This window comes from Lissotriton vulgaris, chromosome 2_1, assembly GCF_964263255.1.
Source record: "Lissotriton vulgaris chromosome 2_1, aLisVul1.2, whole genome shotgun sequence".
NCBI lineage: Eukaryota > Metazoa > Chordata > Amphibia > Caudata > Salamandridae > Lissotriton > Lissotriton vulgaris.
This window is the reverse complement of record NC_141687.1, coordinates 880,830,704-880,844,556: the sequence shown is the minus strand read 5'-3', so window position 1 is coordinate 880,844,556 and position 13,853 is coordinate 880,830,704. Positions and strand designations below refer to the sequence as shown.

Sequence of the window (13,853 nt, the reverse complement as noted above, 5' to 3'; positions counted from 1 at the left end):
TTCCTAAATCACATCATGAAATTTCTAACATTTTTCCATGACCACAGAACTTATTCTACGACCAAATTTGTCTTCAAGCTGATCCATTCTACCTCTTGCACATCAATTGTTCCCTCTCTCTTTTTCTAAATCAGGATCCAGTCTTTCCTCGATTGTTTGGCCTACCAAAGATTAATAGCCACGAGTGCACCTCAGGCAGTTCTAACCCCTAGAAACGGGGTTCGAAGTATCTTGAAATAGTTGGGGTGAACTATGACATTGATTGAGATTTCTATCATGGGAGAAATTCATGGAGAGAAGCTCTGCCTTGCAGTCAGTTTTTTTTCTTTCTACGAGATGTTAAAAGACATTAGGTACATCCAAGAACCTTCTCCAAATGGGTTTAGTGCCAGTATATCATAGAACAAATGTTGTGCTACAAGAATACCACAGCAACAAAATAGAGTACTCACATATTGTCATGGCACTTATATACAGGTAAGTACAGATTTACTCTGCTCAGTAGATAGATGTGAAGTTAAGAACAGTAATACTATACTTACCTGAGCATCCTTATAAATGACATTTCAAGCACTCCCAAACCTACCTCATTGCTCCTTGCCGATGACTGGCAAAAATCAAAAAACAAGTAAGCTGAGATGCAAGCACTGACTGCATCAGCATTGATGGCGGAACACTCTTCTACCTGGGAATGATTGAAAGTTTCGGAATATACTCTACACTACATCTACCATGATGCATCTGGGATAACTAGTACTGTTTTACCAACTGTGTGTTTTCCCGCCTTGATCCCAGTAATTGATAGCTTTGCCCCACTGAATTAGGGAAGGGCTTTGGAAGGGACCTTCCAGTTGGACCTGTTTGCGCTGTGGCTAAAAGGATACTCCTTGACGGAGGGTTCAGAAAGGGAGATAGAAGGAAAATTAGATATTATTTTTGTTTTCTGTAGTATCTGTGATTTGTTGACAGCAGAGTCCAAGCCTGGACGCACTTTACAGAAGTAAAGGCCCGGATGAGGAGAAGCAGGGTTTGCAGAAAAAAAGACATCACCTGTTGGTAATGAATCAGAGCACTTCACCAGCCTATCAAATGGTGCTGAAATTGGACGAACGGGTAAAGTGTACTGGTTCCTATCAAAGACTTCTGGAGAACAGCCTGAAGGTGGCCTTGTGACAGAAGGCCTTTTGAACACCTTTATATGTGCCCTCCTCGCCTCTCTGCAGCAGCTTGGAAGCCATTGCAGTGCAGCAAACTGTCTTTAAGAGACATTTTCAGCGAAAGAACCTGCCGCAAACCGCTTGATCCAATTGAGAGGCTCATATGTGAAAGGTTTTCACAATGTGTCACCTACAGACACAGCAGTCTTTATCACAGCACTGATGGATGGCACCACAGCACAATGGGCCCCTGGTTCTGCCCTCGACTAGATGTAATTAGGTCAGGAAACAGATAAAGTGCTCCGTGAAACCTGTTAAGCACATCACCTAAAGTAATGATTTCTGCTTTGGCACCATTTTGAAATGATAAAGACAATTTAAAGAAAATTGCACTGAATAGACTTTTTAGATGTTATTAATCAAATTCACACTTACTTGACCTACCGGGCGTGGACACTTCCCGCTTCAAGTGTTGGACAGACGAGCAATGTAAGTGTGTTTATGATCATATGCATGCATGTGAAAAATAAATACAAACTTAGTGAACATTATCGGCGCCATCTTGCCCCTTTCCAGGCCCATTCGTGCGCGTAAGCGACAGCCATTTTGAGCACCATGGCCTCCCTGCCCCTCACTAATAGCCAGCGCGTCTCTCTCTCTCTTAACCTCGCAAGCATTCCCCCGCACGCTGACAACCCCCGCTCTCTCATGCCTCGGGTCATAAACCCCTCTTCAGCGCAGCTTCACCACGGAATCCCATCCTGTTCCCAGCGCGACACCTCCCTTCATTCCTTTCATGGCCTCAGATCCTTCTGATACAAACCCCTTTTTTCCTGTGCCCCCGTTTGTCTTCCCTGTTCCCAGGCCGCCACCTGGCTCTGCGGATACTGTTTATTACCCCGTACAGTAGGAAGCTTCCCCTCTCCATCAAAAGACCCCCGAACCGATCAAAGCCCCCACCCCATGAGATCCGATCAACCCCATGCATTCCGTGAATCGGCGGAATGCCCTCCTGTGCGACGACCATCACCTGTTGTGACCAGGGTGGGGAATCCAACTGTAAATATGTGTGGGAACGGGTCTGAAGGGGAGATTCCGAGGATGTTCTTTCAAGTTCTAAAGTATTGCGAGAATGTGTTATGTGCAATAAAGGTCGTAAACCCTAGTATAAGAGGCCAGGCCTCAGAGATGTGGTTAGAGCACCTCGTGACGATACTTGCTGTCTGAATTGATGTGTTCTCCTCCGGAGAGAATAAAATCCTCGTTTCCCGCCTTCCAGTCTCCAGCGCCTGCTTCTTCATTGATTAATATTGGTGGGTCATAGAGGCGATACTGCCGGGCAACATAAAAGGGTCTTTGGTTACCGGTTGTCTTTGGAACCCTTTTTAACAATTGGCGTCCCAAACGTGGGGCCCATCAGCGACTCGTGGATCCAGTGGGAGAGGTCCCGACGACAGAGTGAACGACTGCAACGATCGGAAGGTACCCTGTCCGATAGACCCTCGTCTGACAGCCGATCATCCGAACTTCACTGGTTCCGAACAGACCTCTCTCGAGTGATCTGCGGTCCTGACTGGGAACCATCAGGAGTGCCGCGAGAAGTACGAAGGGAAGAGGACGATCGGGCGCTGGATTCGGAAGACGAGAAACTGTCCATGCGGTCCGGGTAAGGTCGTGTAAACACGACGAAATTGCGATAGTGATAGATAATAGGAAGTGATTGATAATTGTTGAGAAAATACTAGTATTACTTTTTGTTAATTTATTGGAGATTCACTGTCTACAAACGGAGAAACAACAGGCTCTCCCTTTATAAACAGCGAAGGATAGGTACGCACCCGTCGGACCTATCTTTCTCCCCCACTGAACAATTGCCCCTTCCCCCCATTGATTAACTGTTATAGATTGTTTTCTGGAGATTCTCTGTCTGCAAACAGGGAAAAATAGGTCCCCTCTTTGCAGATAGCGAAAAGGTAGGTGACGCGAACCTTTGCGAGCCTACTTATTCTTCCCATTGACCATATTGATTTTTTATTTTTGACCTAATATTGATTGCTCAGAATTGGTTCATGAGGTATTCACTACGTGCAAACAACGTAGAATAGAAATATTCTGTCTAGTCTTTGCGCGCAGTGATAAGATAGGTAGTGCTGACTATTATCCCATTGCGATCCGTCATGCCTGTCTTCTCCCCACTGGTCAATAGCCTGTTTAACCCGGACCGCTTATTAGAGATGAACCATCCGGCTCCGCTGGAAGGCACCCCTAATAAGGACATGTTCATGAAGCATGGATTAATCGCTATAGCCTATAGTGAGCTGTGGCATAAATATACGAAAAGGGATCGAGAAAGACAGTGGCCACTGAGAGGATCCTTTGATCTCGACAAAATAGAAACAGTAGAAATAGCCCTTCGTAGGAATGAAACAACACCTATTATGCTCGATAGTCTCGGTATGTGGCGCAAAGAAGCCACGCAACGAAGGGAAGGCGACGAATTTAGAAAAGGTGAAGGGACACGACGGACAACCCTCCAAACGTCTAGTAGGCAAAGGGAAGGACCAGCGATGGCACAGCCCCGAGGAGTAGACATGAAAAGCGAATGGTGTAAAGGGATGTGCCGACAAGCCAACCCCGGAACACAACGACCCGAAGGTAATCCCCCGACATTACGCACAGGACGGACAGATTTAAAACAAAACCAATGTGCTTTCTGTAAATGTCTTGGACACTGGAAAGCTCAATGCCCGACTCTGCAAAGCATAGGTAAGAATGGAGGGTTGACAGAAAGGACGGACCGACAGAAAGGAAAAAGACGTGAGATAAAAACCAATCAGACTAGTGCAGACAGAACAGACAGGACCACCCCGTTCGATTATGCTCGGTGGCACAGATTTCGTCAGACCAATTTTAACGACATGTTAGAGTTCTGGGACTGATTGCTCTCTGTTGCTCCCCCACTCTGAAAAACAAACACAACTGCAGGTCAGTGTAAACAACCCCCCGTTAGAGAAAAGATTCAAGAAAGCCAAGCGTCTATTATATAACTTAGGATTTAATTACGGTAAAACACACAACCAACAGTAAATAGAATAACTAGTAGAACTCTCTAAAAAGCAAACTTGACTAATAGGAAAAATACAAAACATGTTATGCTCACTCCGGAAGTCCTCGAAATGTAACAGTTCGATGGTCCCGCCCATCCGAAACACATAGCACGTGTGGGGCGGGGCCTGCCAGCAACCATGAGCCCAAAAAGAGATTGCTGGCGAGAAGGTACTGGAGACCCCACACAGCGGGCAATGAAATGGTCTTCCCATATTGCCCTTCCAGGGATGGCGTCCCCCGGACCGCGAGTAGGGAGGGGGCGGATGAAGGTGACCCCCTCCCTTGTATCTCCTGGTCCGGCCATCACGAATTCCTCCATCGAACGGATGCAGGGTGGGCAGGGAGGAAGAGGCGACGCGGACGAGCCTCTTCCACCTCCACAGGTAGGAGGCTTCCCTGCCCTGGCCCGACACCGATGTCCTCCAGCCGGGCGACGGCCATATTTCCGCAACACAGGACACACAATGCCCGACTCGTATATTTTCTCAGTACAGGATATACAAGACCCGGCTGGTATACTTGCGTGGTACAGGACACACAATGTCCGATGGGCATATTTACGGAGCACCGGATGTACAGTGGTCCCCCAAGAGTCGGAATCAGGGGTGTAGGGTGGTCATCATGTGCGCCCCTGATTCCAAGGGACGGTGTAGGATGCGCCAGGAGAGGGAGACGGCACAGACGAGCCTCCCTTACCTCCCCAGACGAAGGCTCCACCGCTGCACCCTGGCGCCCCGAACCAAAATGTCCTGCTCCAACCGCATGATGCTCTGTTTTTCGCCATCACAAGAAGTTTTCCTCCACTCCTGATGGATACGGCAAAGGTTGCTGCAGGGCCTCAAAATGGCGTCTGGGCCCTCGAAAGGCGGGTCTAGGCCGCTGGAGTAACTTTGTCCGAAATTGCAACTCGGGCGCTTGCCCACCTGGGCGCAAGCCCCCACCATCGACAAACATCCCCTCGACTTTGAAGATTCTACCAAAGTCCCAAGAGCCCTCGGCCCCTTTAGGCTTCCGGTGAGGAACAGTTGCATTGATCTCAAATGAAATAACCACGGCACAGCAACAAGATGGCGGTGCTCTCGTGTCTGCATCAGCTTCCGTCTGAACCACCCAGGAACATTATGGGCTAACGAACTCGAGCAAGTTCCGGCTGAACATCAACATGACCTGGTAAGAGAGACTTTACCCCCTCCCTCTCTTGATTGACGGTCCACACCACCAGCCCCCTTTGTTAGCACAGTTTTCTTTTGGACTACCGAAAGGGACTCTGGTCCAACCGCCAATTGGCGGGGATATTTTGCCCCTGATGCTACTTCCGGACTAAACCGGCCTCGCCCAAAATGGCGCTGGTATCAATGGAAACTAACGGATGCCTCGTGGTATTCCTTAGCTAATGAAACTGGATGTACTAAGATATATATATATATATATATACGAACCATTGCGCACTCGATGTTAAAGGGAGGAGGGTTCACTTGGCGAACATTTAAGAAGGGTTCCGTAAAAATGTTGATTTCAATGAACAATTTATTTTTGATATTTGTTGTAACTGATACATAACGTCGCTCATGATGCACGCCCGCGGTTTTGCATTTAGGAAATGTGATTACGATGAGCTTGACTGTGTTTCCATCTATGAACTGAAATGCCCCTGATTCCTTCGTCACGCAATGAAATGTTTTTGGTTACTTACAAATAATTAATTAGACCTTTTTTACATGTTCTTGTACTACAAAATAACCCCCTACTGTATGTGCTTCCATCGACGACATGTCAGGCCAAAATATGAATTGCGCTCTCACATTTTACGTACTGAATAATTCTACAAATAAAAGTCTTAAAAGCTATGGATAGGCATCGCGTACTTTTGTAAATACGGGTATCGGTGGGAGGGTTTTTCTGTGCGCAACTGTTCTGCTCTCTTTTTAAGGTTATCCGAGAAATGGTTGTTCGGCCCTGGGTTGATGGTCAAATCGAAGGTATGAAACGCTGCCTCCAAGATATGCGACTAAGCTCAGGAACTGACGTATGAAGAAGGACCTCGACTTCAGAGAGTGGGTAAAGTAAAATGGTGTGATTGATAAATTGTTATAAGGATATGGTGGTCGAAGGTACTAAGGTACAGTTGAACGAAGAACTGGTATGCCTTAAGAACATCACAGCTTTGGGAATGATTTAGGGACCCCGATGACCGGATACATCTACGAAACCGGGTACCTCGCGCTAGGCACCTCCGATTCCTCTTTTTAGCGTTTTTCACTACACACGATCCTTAATGCCATCCTCGAACCTCCCCATGAACCACCTATCACATTGCCTGCCCCCATGACTTTAAGAAACCAGAACCCTAAGGGATTATATCCCGAAGAGACAAGTACGAGTATGTGGTAAGTAAAGGATTTTCGTGCCCTTACATTTGATGTGTTCGAATGTTGTCCCCCTACCTCCCCTATTTCTCCCCCCTTTTTCCTCTGCAGGTTACATTAGAATCCCGATTAGAGTATCATAAGGGATCTGGAACCACGTCACGCCCGATGCATGAAGACGGACTAGCGCTACAAAATGGCACAACAAGGACGCTCTCACGACCTTTTTACCAAATCTAACGCTTTTCTGTCCCAAAACTGCATGCTTCCTACCTCCTAACACAGACCCGAAACGTCTAACGTTGGGTAACGCACTGAATAGCCCAAACAATACACGGTCATTCTCTATGTCACACGTGTACTGTTCGGCCTATTGTCTCTCTCTCTCTCTCTTACTCTCTCTCTCTCTCTCTCTCTCTCTCTCTCTCTCTCTCTCTCTCTCTCTCACTCACTCTTCCACCCCTCCACACTTTCCCTCTTCCTAGCAACTGGCACCTAATTGGCGAACCTGGTGCACCTCCTGATTGGCCCCAAATACCACAAGTATTTGCGCAAATTTGTCCTAAATAAAATTGTATTGGTACCACGTTACTACCTCTCCTTTTCTACTAAAATATGGATGAAATTTAAATTGGCCGATAGGAAAGGGACAGGTAAGACGACTAAGGTTCCCTAAATTTGACCCACTCTCAGGGAACTATTTGTCAGTGGCTCCTATGATAAAAATGTGTCTGTGGTAATGCGACCATCCCCATTGAAAATTGTCTCCGTACCCCAAGCTGTAAGAAATGATCGAGACACCCCCATCTACCCAAAATGCCCCCAGTTTGGTATCCATAAGATCCCTCCTTCCCCGAGGATAAGTTTAATAATTATTGCAAACCACCCCTCCCGAGTTTTTGTAGTAACCAGGTTGCGAGGATTTATATAGAAAGTTAGAAGGATGTGTGCAAAGTTGAAAATTAGATTGAAAAACGAAAGAACTTGTTGCAGTAAGCATGGTTGAAAATAAGATGCTTTTATGTAATGCAGACTTGTTTAGCCTATGTTCATCCCTCAGAAGGATGCCTATCAGACTATGGTGAATAGCACGTTGCACTTTTTGTAAAATACAAGGCCCTGAAGACCAGCCTAGCCTTTCAAGACTTGTACTAGGGAAATGGGTCTCTGCCAGAAGAACTGACATCTACTATACTAGACATATGACAAATGAACGAAATAATCACCAAAGCGCCAAAGAATTAGCCAGCGAAAGGAAATTGTAAGGAATCCAGCAAACCCATCATCAATTGTTTATACGTTAGCCGCAAGAATCTCCAATGTAGCGAGTGCTTACCCCAGTTGCTTGGTGTTGGGAGAGAAATAGACTTATGTAATTACCTTTTTCTGCAAAATCTCTAAAGACTGTCTTTTCAAAACTCATTTAAGGGTATCACTGTCGGAGGAGAAAGAGACCGGATGTGGGAGCACGCGGCCTGACTGCGGATTGTGGAACATCAGCGACGGAGGCCGAGGCGAGACCACAGCAGTAAGGAGTCGCAGGACGGGGCACTGTTTCAAACAAAGCTAAGGAAAGGGCTGACCTGAAGCCCCTGCTCTATGATCAACGTGTGCCAAGAGTCCCCGCTCTCTGAACATGGTTACGGACTCGCCTGTCGCAAACTCTCCGCCTCCCCCTGATCTGTCCCCGACTTGGCCTTGCTCCATCCCCTCCTCCTCCGACCTACCATAAGGACTGTTCACACCCGCACCTTTCCATCCGAACTCCCAAATTCCTCCAAAACCTACTGAGCTACCCAGAGAAGAGTACTCCCTGCGTCAGAAAGGGGGGGAGCTCCGACTAAGTAGACCACGAACTATGTTAAATCCCAGAACGGTGACCTAGAACTCCACCAAGGGTCACCCCCGAAGAAAAGATAAACAAAGTCTGTGGTTCTGCCCGCTACCAAGCACCTTGAAGATGATGGAAGCAACAGGAAGTGCCCACCACAGAGACTCAAGGAACGAACAGATCTCACAGTTCTGGAACAAATTGCATTTTCCATTGCAAAATCTGTGCTCTGCATTACGGAAGAAGATGCACCTGCCCCAAAACCGTAACGCATTGCTCCTATGAGGCCTGGCGAAACAAGACAAAATGTACCCCTGCCCGCAGACCTCCAACGACTCAATCCACATGAACATTCCTGTTGATGGACCGAATTGTAATCCAGGTGCTTAACAGTGCCAACAGAAGATGACAAAAGACAACGAGAACTCTGATATTTTTACTGTCTCTCCTTTCTCTCCCAAGCACCATTGGACTGACTATGCACTCGCCGTATACAAAAAGGACTTACTCATATGATAACTTACCAGTTCTTATTCTATGATCTGTACCCAACGCCCTCGCTACGTAATTCTAGTCTGATATTGCATTACGATGACTTTTTCCTGCAATCAACTTAACGATGAACCCGCCTACTAACTGATGAGATTTTTCAATATGATGTTTATAATGTGATGTTTACGTACAGTTCTTTCACCTAAGTCCCCTCTCCCTTACTTATGATCACTGCATATAGGGGTAGATAGGAAATAGGCCAGCAAGATGTCTTGGAAATGTTAAAGGGAGGACTGTGAAAAATAAATACAAACTTAGTGAACATTATCGGCGCCATCTTGCCCCTTTCCAGGCCCATTCGTGCGCGTAAGCGACAGCCATTTTGAGCACCATGGCCTCCCTGCCCCTCACTAATAGCCAGCGCGTCTCTCTCTCTCTTAACCTCGCAAGCATTCCCCCGCACGCTGACAACCCCCGCTCTCTCATGCCTCGGGTCATAAACCCCTCTTCAGCGCAGCTTCACCACGGAATCCCATCCTGTTCCCAGCGCGACACCTCCCTTCATTCCTTTCATGGCCTCAGATCCTTCTGATACAAACCCCTTTTTTCCTGTGCCCCCGTTTGTCTTCCCTGTTCCCAGGCCGCCACCTGGCTCTGCGGATACTGTTTATTACCCCGTACAGTAGGAAGCTTCCCCTCTCCATCAAAAGACCCCCGAACCGATCAAAGCCCCCACCCCATGAGATCCGATCAACCCCATGCATTCCGTGAATCGGCGGAATGCCCTGCTGTGCGACGACCATCACCTGTTGTGACAAGGGTGGGGAATCCAACTGTAAATATGTGTGGGAACGGGTCTGAAGGGGAGATTCCGAGGATGTTCTTTCAAGTTCTAAAGTATTGCGAGAATGTGTTATGTGCAATAAAGGTCGTAAACCCTAGTATAAGAGGCCAGGCCTCAGAGATGTGGTTAGAGCACCTCGTGACGATACTTGCTGTCTGAATTGATGTGTTCTCCTCCGGAGAGAATAAAATCCTCGTTTCCCGCCTTCCAGTCTCCAGCGCCTGCTTCTTCATTGATTAATATTGGTGGGTCATAGAGGCGATACTGCCGGGCAACATAAAAGGGTCTTTGGTTACCGGTTGTCTTTGGAACCCTTTTTAACATGCATTCCAGTGGTCCACAAAGACTTAAGAAGGATGGAAGTTAAAAGTGCTCTTAAACTGTAACACCTCAAGCCTACAATCAGTCATCTTGAAGTTCTCTTGTCTCTTACCAATTCGATAGGACGCTAACCTTCTTCACACAACAAGCACCTTTAGGCCAACACACCAACTACCTGGCCTGTAGTAAAAAACCCAAACACAACTTTTTTCTGACTTCCTCCTTACGCAAAATTCGGATAGTACAGCAGGGCTATGGAATTATATAATGTATTCATTCATTTTTTAGGTCTGGGTTTTGACATGTCACTTGTCATCCAGACGTATTCCTCACAATATACATGGGATAGGAATTTCATTCGTTCTTCAGTCGTAGTGAACATGGGTCTATGCATTGCTCCCAGTTGTTTGGAGTTGCTGAGGAAAAGTACAGAGGCAATGTGCCTTCTTATAAACAAAATACACAAATTACACATTCTAATAATGTACTGTTACACTGCCCAACGATTGTCTGTGGTTATACCATGCTGCCAGCGTTAATTTCATATCAGTGAGTAAGCAAAGAGCATTTAGGCACTGTAAACCTTGCACATGCATGAACATAACCTATATTTGAGCCTTCTGTGTGGACATGGAAATAGTGTACAGTGAGTAGGGAAACAGGTGTGCAATAAAACTGCACCCTGGCAAGAGAGGGCTGTGCACTGGCTATCATAAAAAAAACATGGCATCCGCAGGTGTAGCGTTTGGACAGATCTCGCACAGGAAGTGACAGCATAAGGTATAATAAGTTGTACGCTTTCTGTGCCTTGACCAATGGAGTAGACCAGAAGGACTCACTGCTGCGAGGGTCTCAGGAAATATAGCATTTGGCCAAAACGCCCCTAATTTATCTTGCTGAATCAAAAAACGCATGCCCATATAGTAAAGCATGAAGCCCTGCGTTGGGGTCTGAATAGCCCAACACACAACACACAAACACACAGTGGCAGAGAAAGCTAGTGCCTCAGTTTAAGGCTCAGGCCAAGGCTACTGATGCCCCGAATGGCCCTATTTAGCAGCTAACAGCCCAGTGGAGGGCAGCATTGCTATCATACACTATTTGGATACCAACTGTGTTGAATAATAGTATTTTGTAATTCTTCTTTTAAAATAGTAATAACTTATTTTTTTCACAGTTCTTCATACAGCGTAAACTGTTTGCACGCACTATAAATAACGGGCATTCCTAATAAATAATTTAATGCCACTCAATTTACCAACCTAAGAAGGGTGGAAAGCTGAGTCTGCTTACCCAGGCTTCAAACTCCTGAATTTTAGATTACTGCACATATCAGTGGTGAGTTGGTGGCAAGAACAAGCACAAAATAGCACGAATCTGGCATTCATGCATGTGAAACAGGCACAAAACTATTTACAGAGGTTATTCCTCATTCCCCACATTCTGCACCAATGTAAAAATGGTGCATACAAACTAAAAAAAACTGACCCACCATCTTAGTGGAGGAATAGTGGGTGCTCTTAGTGGCATGTCAGTGAGTGCTCTCATCACAATGTATCTTGCACAACTGTCTGCACTTCTACACTTACAACTAACTGACTGGCAGAGGATCAACGGAAAGTGATGGAAAGAACAGGAAATCACACATTTTCACCTGGGTGTAAGGGTATGGAAAACATCTTATGAGAAAAAAGAATCCACTTGAGGAAGACATTTTTAAAACCAGATTTTGGTGAAATATCAGCCATTTATTAACAACCGGCATCGAGCTAAGCAAGTATTTTATGCATGGGTGCTAATGATGATGTCAGTGGATCACAACTCTCTAGATTTGATTATGCATACATTTGCATTGTTTGTGCAACACGGCTCTGCAGTTGTTCATGCAGTGCTCTGTTGCATGAACATTAATAAATCGAAGTCAACATATATTGATAAAATGGTGCATCATGCATATTTACTATACCTTTACAATACTCTAATAGCAACTCTTCTTTCTAGGAAGTTTTTTTTAGGAACTAGGGCAGTCATATGTACTATTTACTGGTTGCAAAATACTGATCACAATTTGCCAGTCAGTATTTTTAAGAACCGTCCTATGCATTACTAGGTTGGTTCTTAAAAATGTGAATGGTAGTGGGTCACATATTGCAGTCAGTAGAGCACAATGTATGTGAAAGCAATCTTTTTTATTTAATCAACTTGTTTACCTTAAAGGAAAATGAGCTGTGTTTAACCCCTTGCATGCAGCGCGAATTTTCACGCTGTGCTGGCGATTTGAATAGTGGGCGTGATTCGGACGGCCCCCGGGCGTCTTCGACACATGCCGTCCCAAGCATGCAAAGGGTTAAAAAAAAAGTTGTAATTTTTTTTTTAAAGTTTACACTGTGGTCCCATGGACTACTGTCTACTCGTAAAAAAAATGTTTGATCATTAAAAAGGGGAAGGGTTCCCTTATGGACCCCTTCCCGTTTGCAAGTGGGTTACCACAAACTTTCATCTATCAGTAAAATATTAATGTTTTTGCGACCGGATTTCAGTAGCAAAACATTAATTTATACAAAAGGAAATGATATTTGGAAGGGACGTCTCAAATATGCCCCTTCCAAATATCAGTTAGGTATGCTTTCCTGAACCTATTTAGAAATGGTAACCTGTTACTAAATCACTAAATGGGCTTAGTACATTCCAAGAACACATTTACTGGTTTCATACTCTATGCGTTAGAGAATTGCAGGGTTTGCGACTAGTAACTGAGTTGGTACCGGGGTGCAAAGGAGGTCCCAGCAATGCAGTTGGGGGGGTTCGGGGGGGGGGGGGGTTTCAGGGTGCCTTGTTTTGGATGGGGCACACTCGCCTCCCAAAGCCCTGCCATTACATTCTGTGTAGATTGCGTGCAATGGTATGCACTAAGAAATAGGTAAAAACTATGCAAAGTCACTCTTCATTCCCGAGCAGGCCACCTGCAGCATGGGGGGGGTCCTAAACCTTGAGTGGGACCCCATTGAGCCCAAAACCAATTAAAGGGGCCAGCCTGGGAACCAAAACCGGCCCTGGCTAAGTGAAGGGCCAGCTCATTTGGTGGGCTGAGGGAGCTGATATTACCGCCCCGGTAACAAAAACGGCCCCCACCCTGGTGGCCCACCAGGGAAACGCAAGTGCCCCGGTGCCCGCTACAGCCCACCTGGCCATGCCAATTAATATCTGTGCGATGTGGGAGACGACAGACCCCTTCATCACATTTTGCAGGGGGGGCACCATCATTTTGTGTGACCCAACTGGTTCGTACATCTGGTTCGTACATCTGCCCCGTAGATGCTGAAATATCAAAATGTATTTAAACTTTTAACTATCCACATGCAAACCATCTAATGTTCCACTGCTTCAGTGTGGTAAGCGTGGTCTGGCACAAGGACTTACTAGCCGAGCTTGGTTTGAGGGATTCCTACTTAATCAGAGGGAGATTAAATCATGATGAGTCAAGTTCATTTTCTGAACTTGATTTTCAGAGCCAAGGAACTTGCAATGAAAGGGCATGGGGGGGGCTGGTTATAGTGATGTTGTAGCAACGTAGAAAGGAAAGAAGATGGAGGCTGGTGTAAAATCGAGCAGAAGAAGATGTTTGATTTGTTTTTTACCAAGTGCAAATTTGTTCTATGAAAGGAAGTGCCAAAGTGCCATACCTCTTTTGAAGTATGCTAAGGCTAAAACCGACCTGACGTACCTTTTCTTCG

At 45.9% G+C, this 13,853-nt stretch overlaps 1 protein-coding gene across 1 annotated transcript in view; it reads right to left on the bottom strand.

The window, feature by feature from the left end:
* The window catches only part of RUNX3 (RUNX family transcription factor 3), a 183,769-nt gene that overhangs the window by 85,582 nt on the left and 84,334 nt on the right, over nucleotides 1-13,853 (bottom strand). The window lies entirely within an intron of this gene.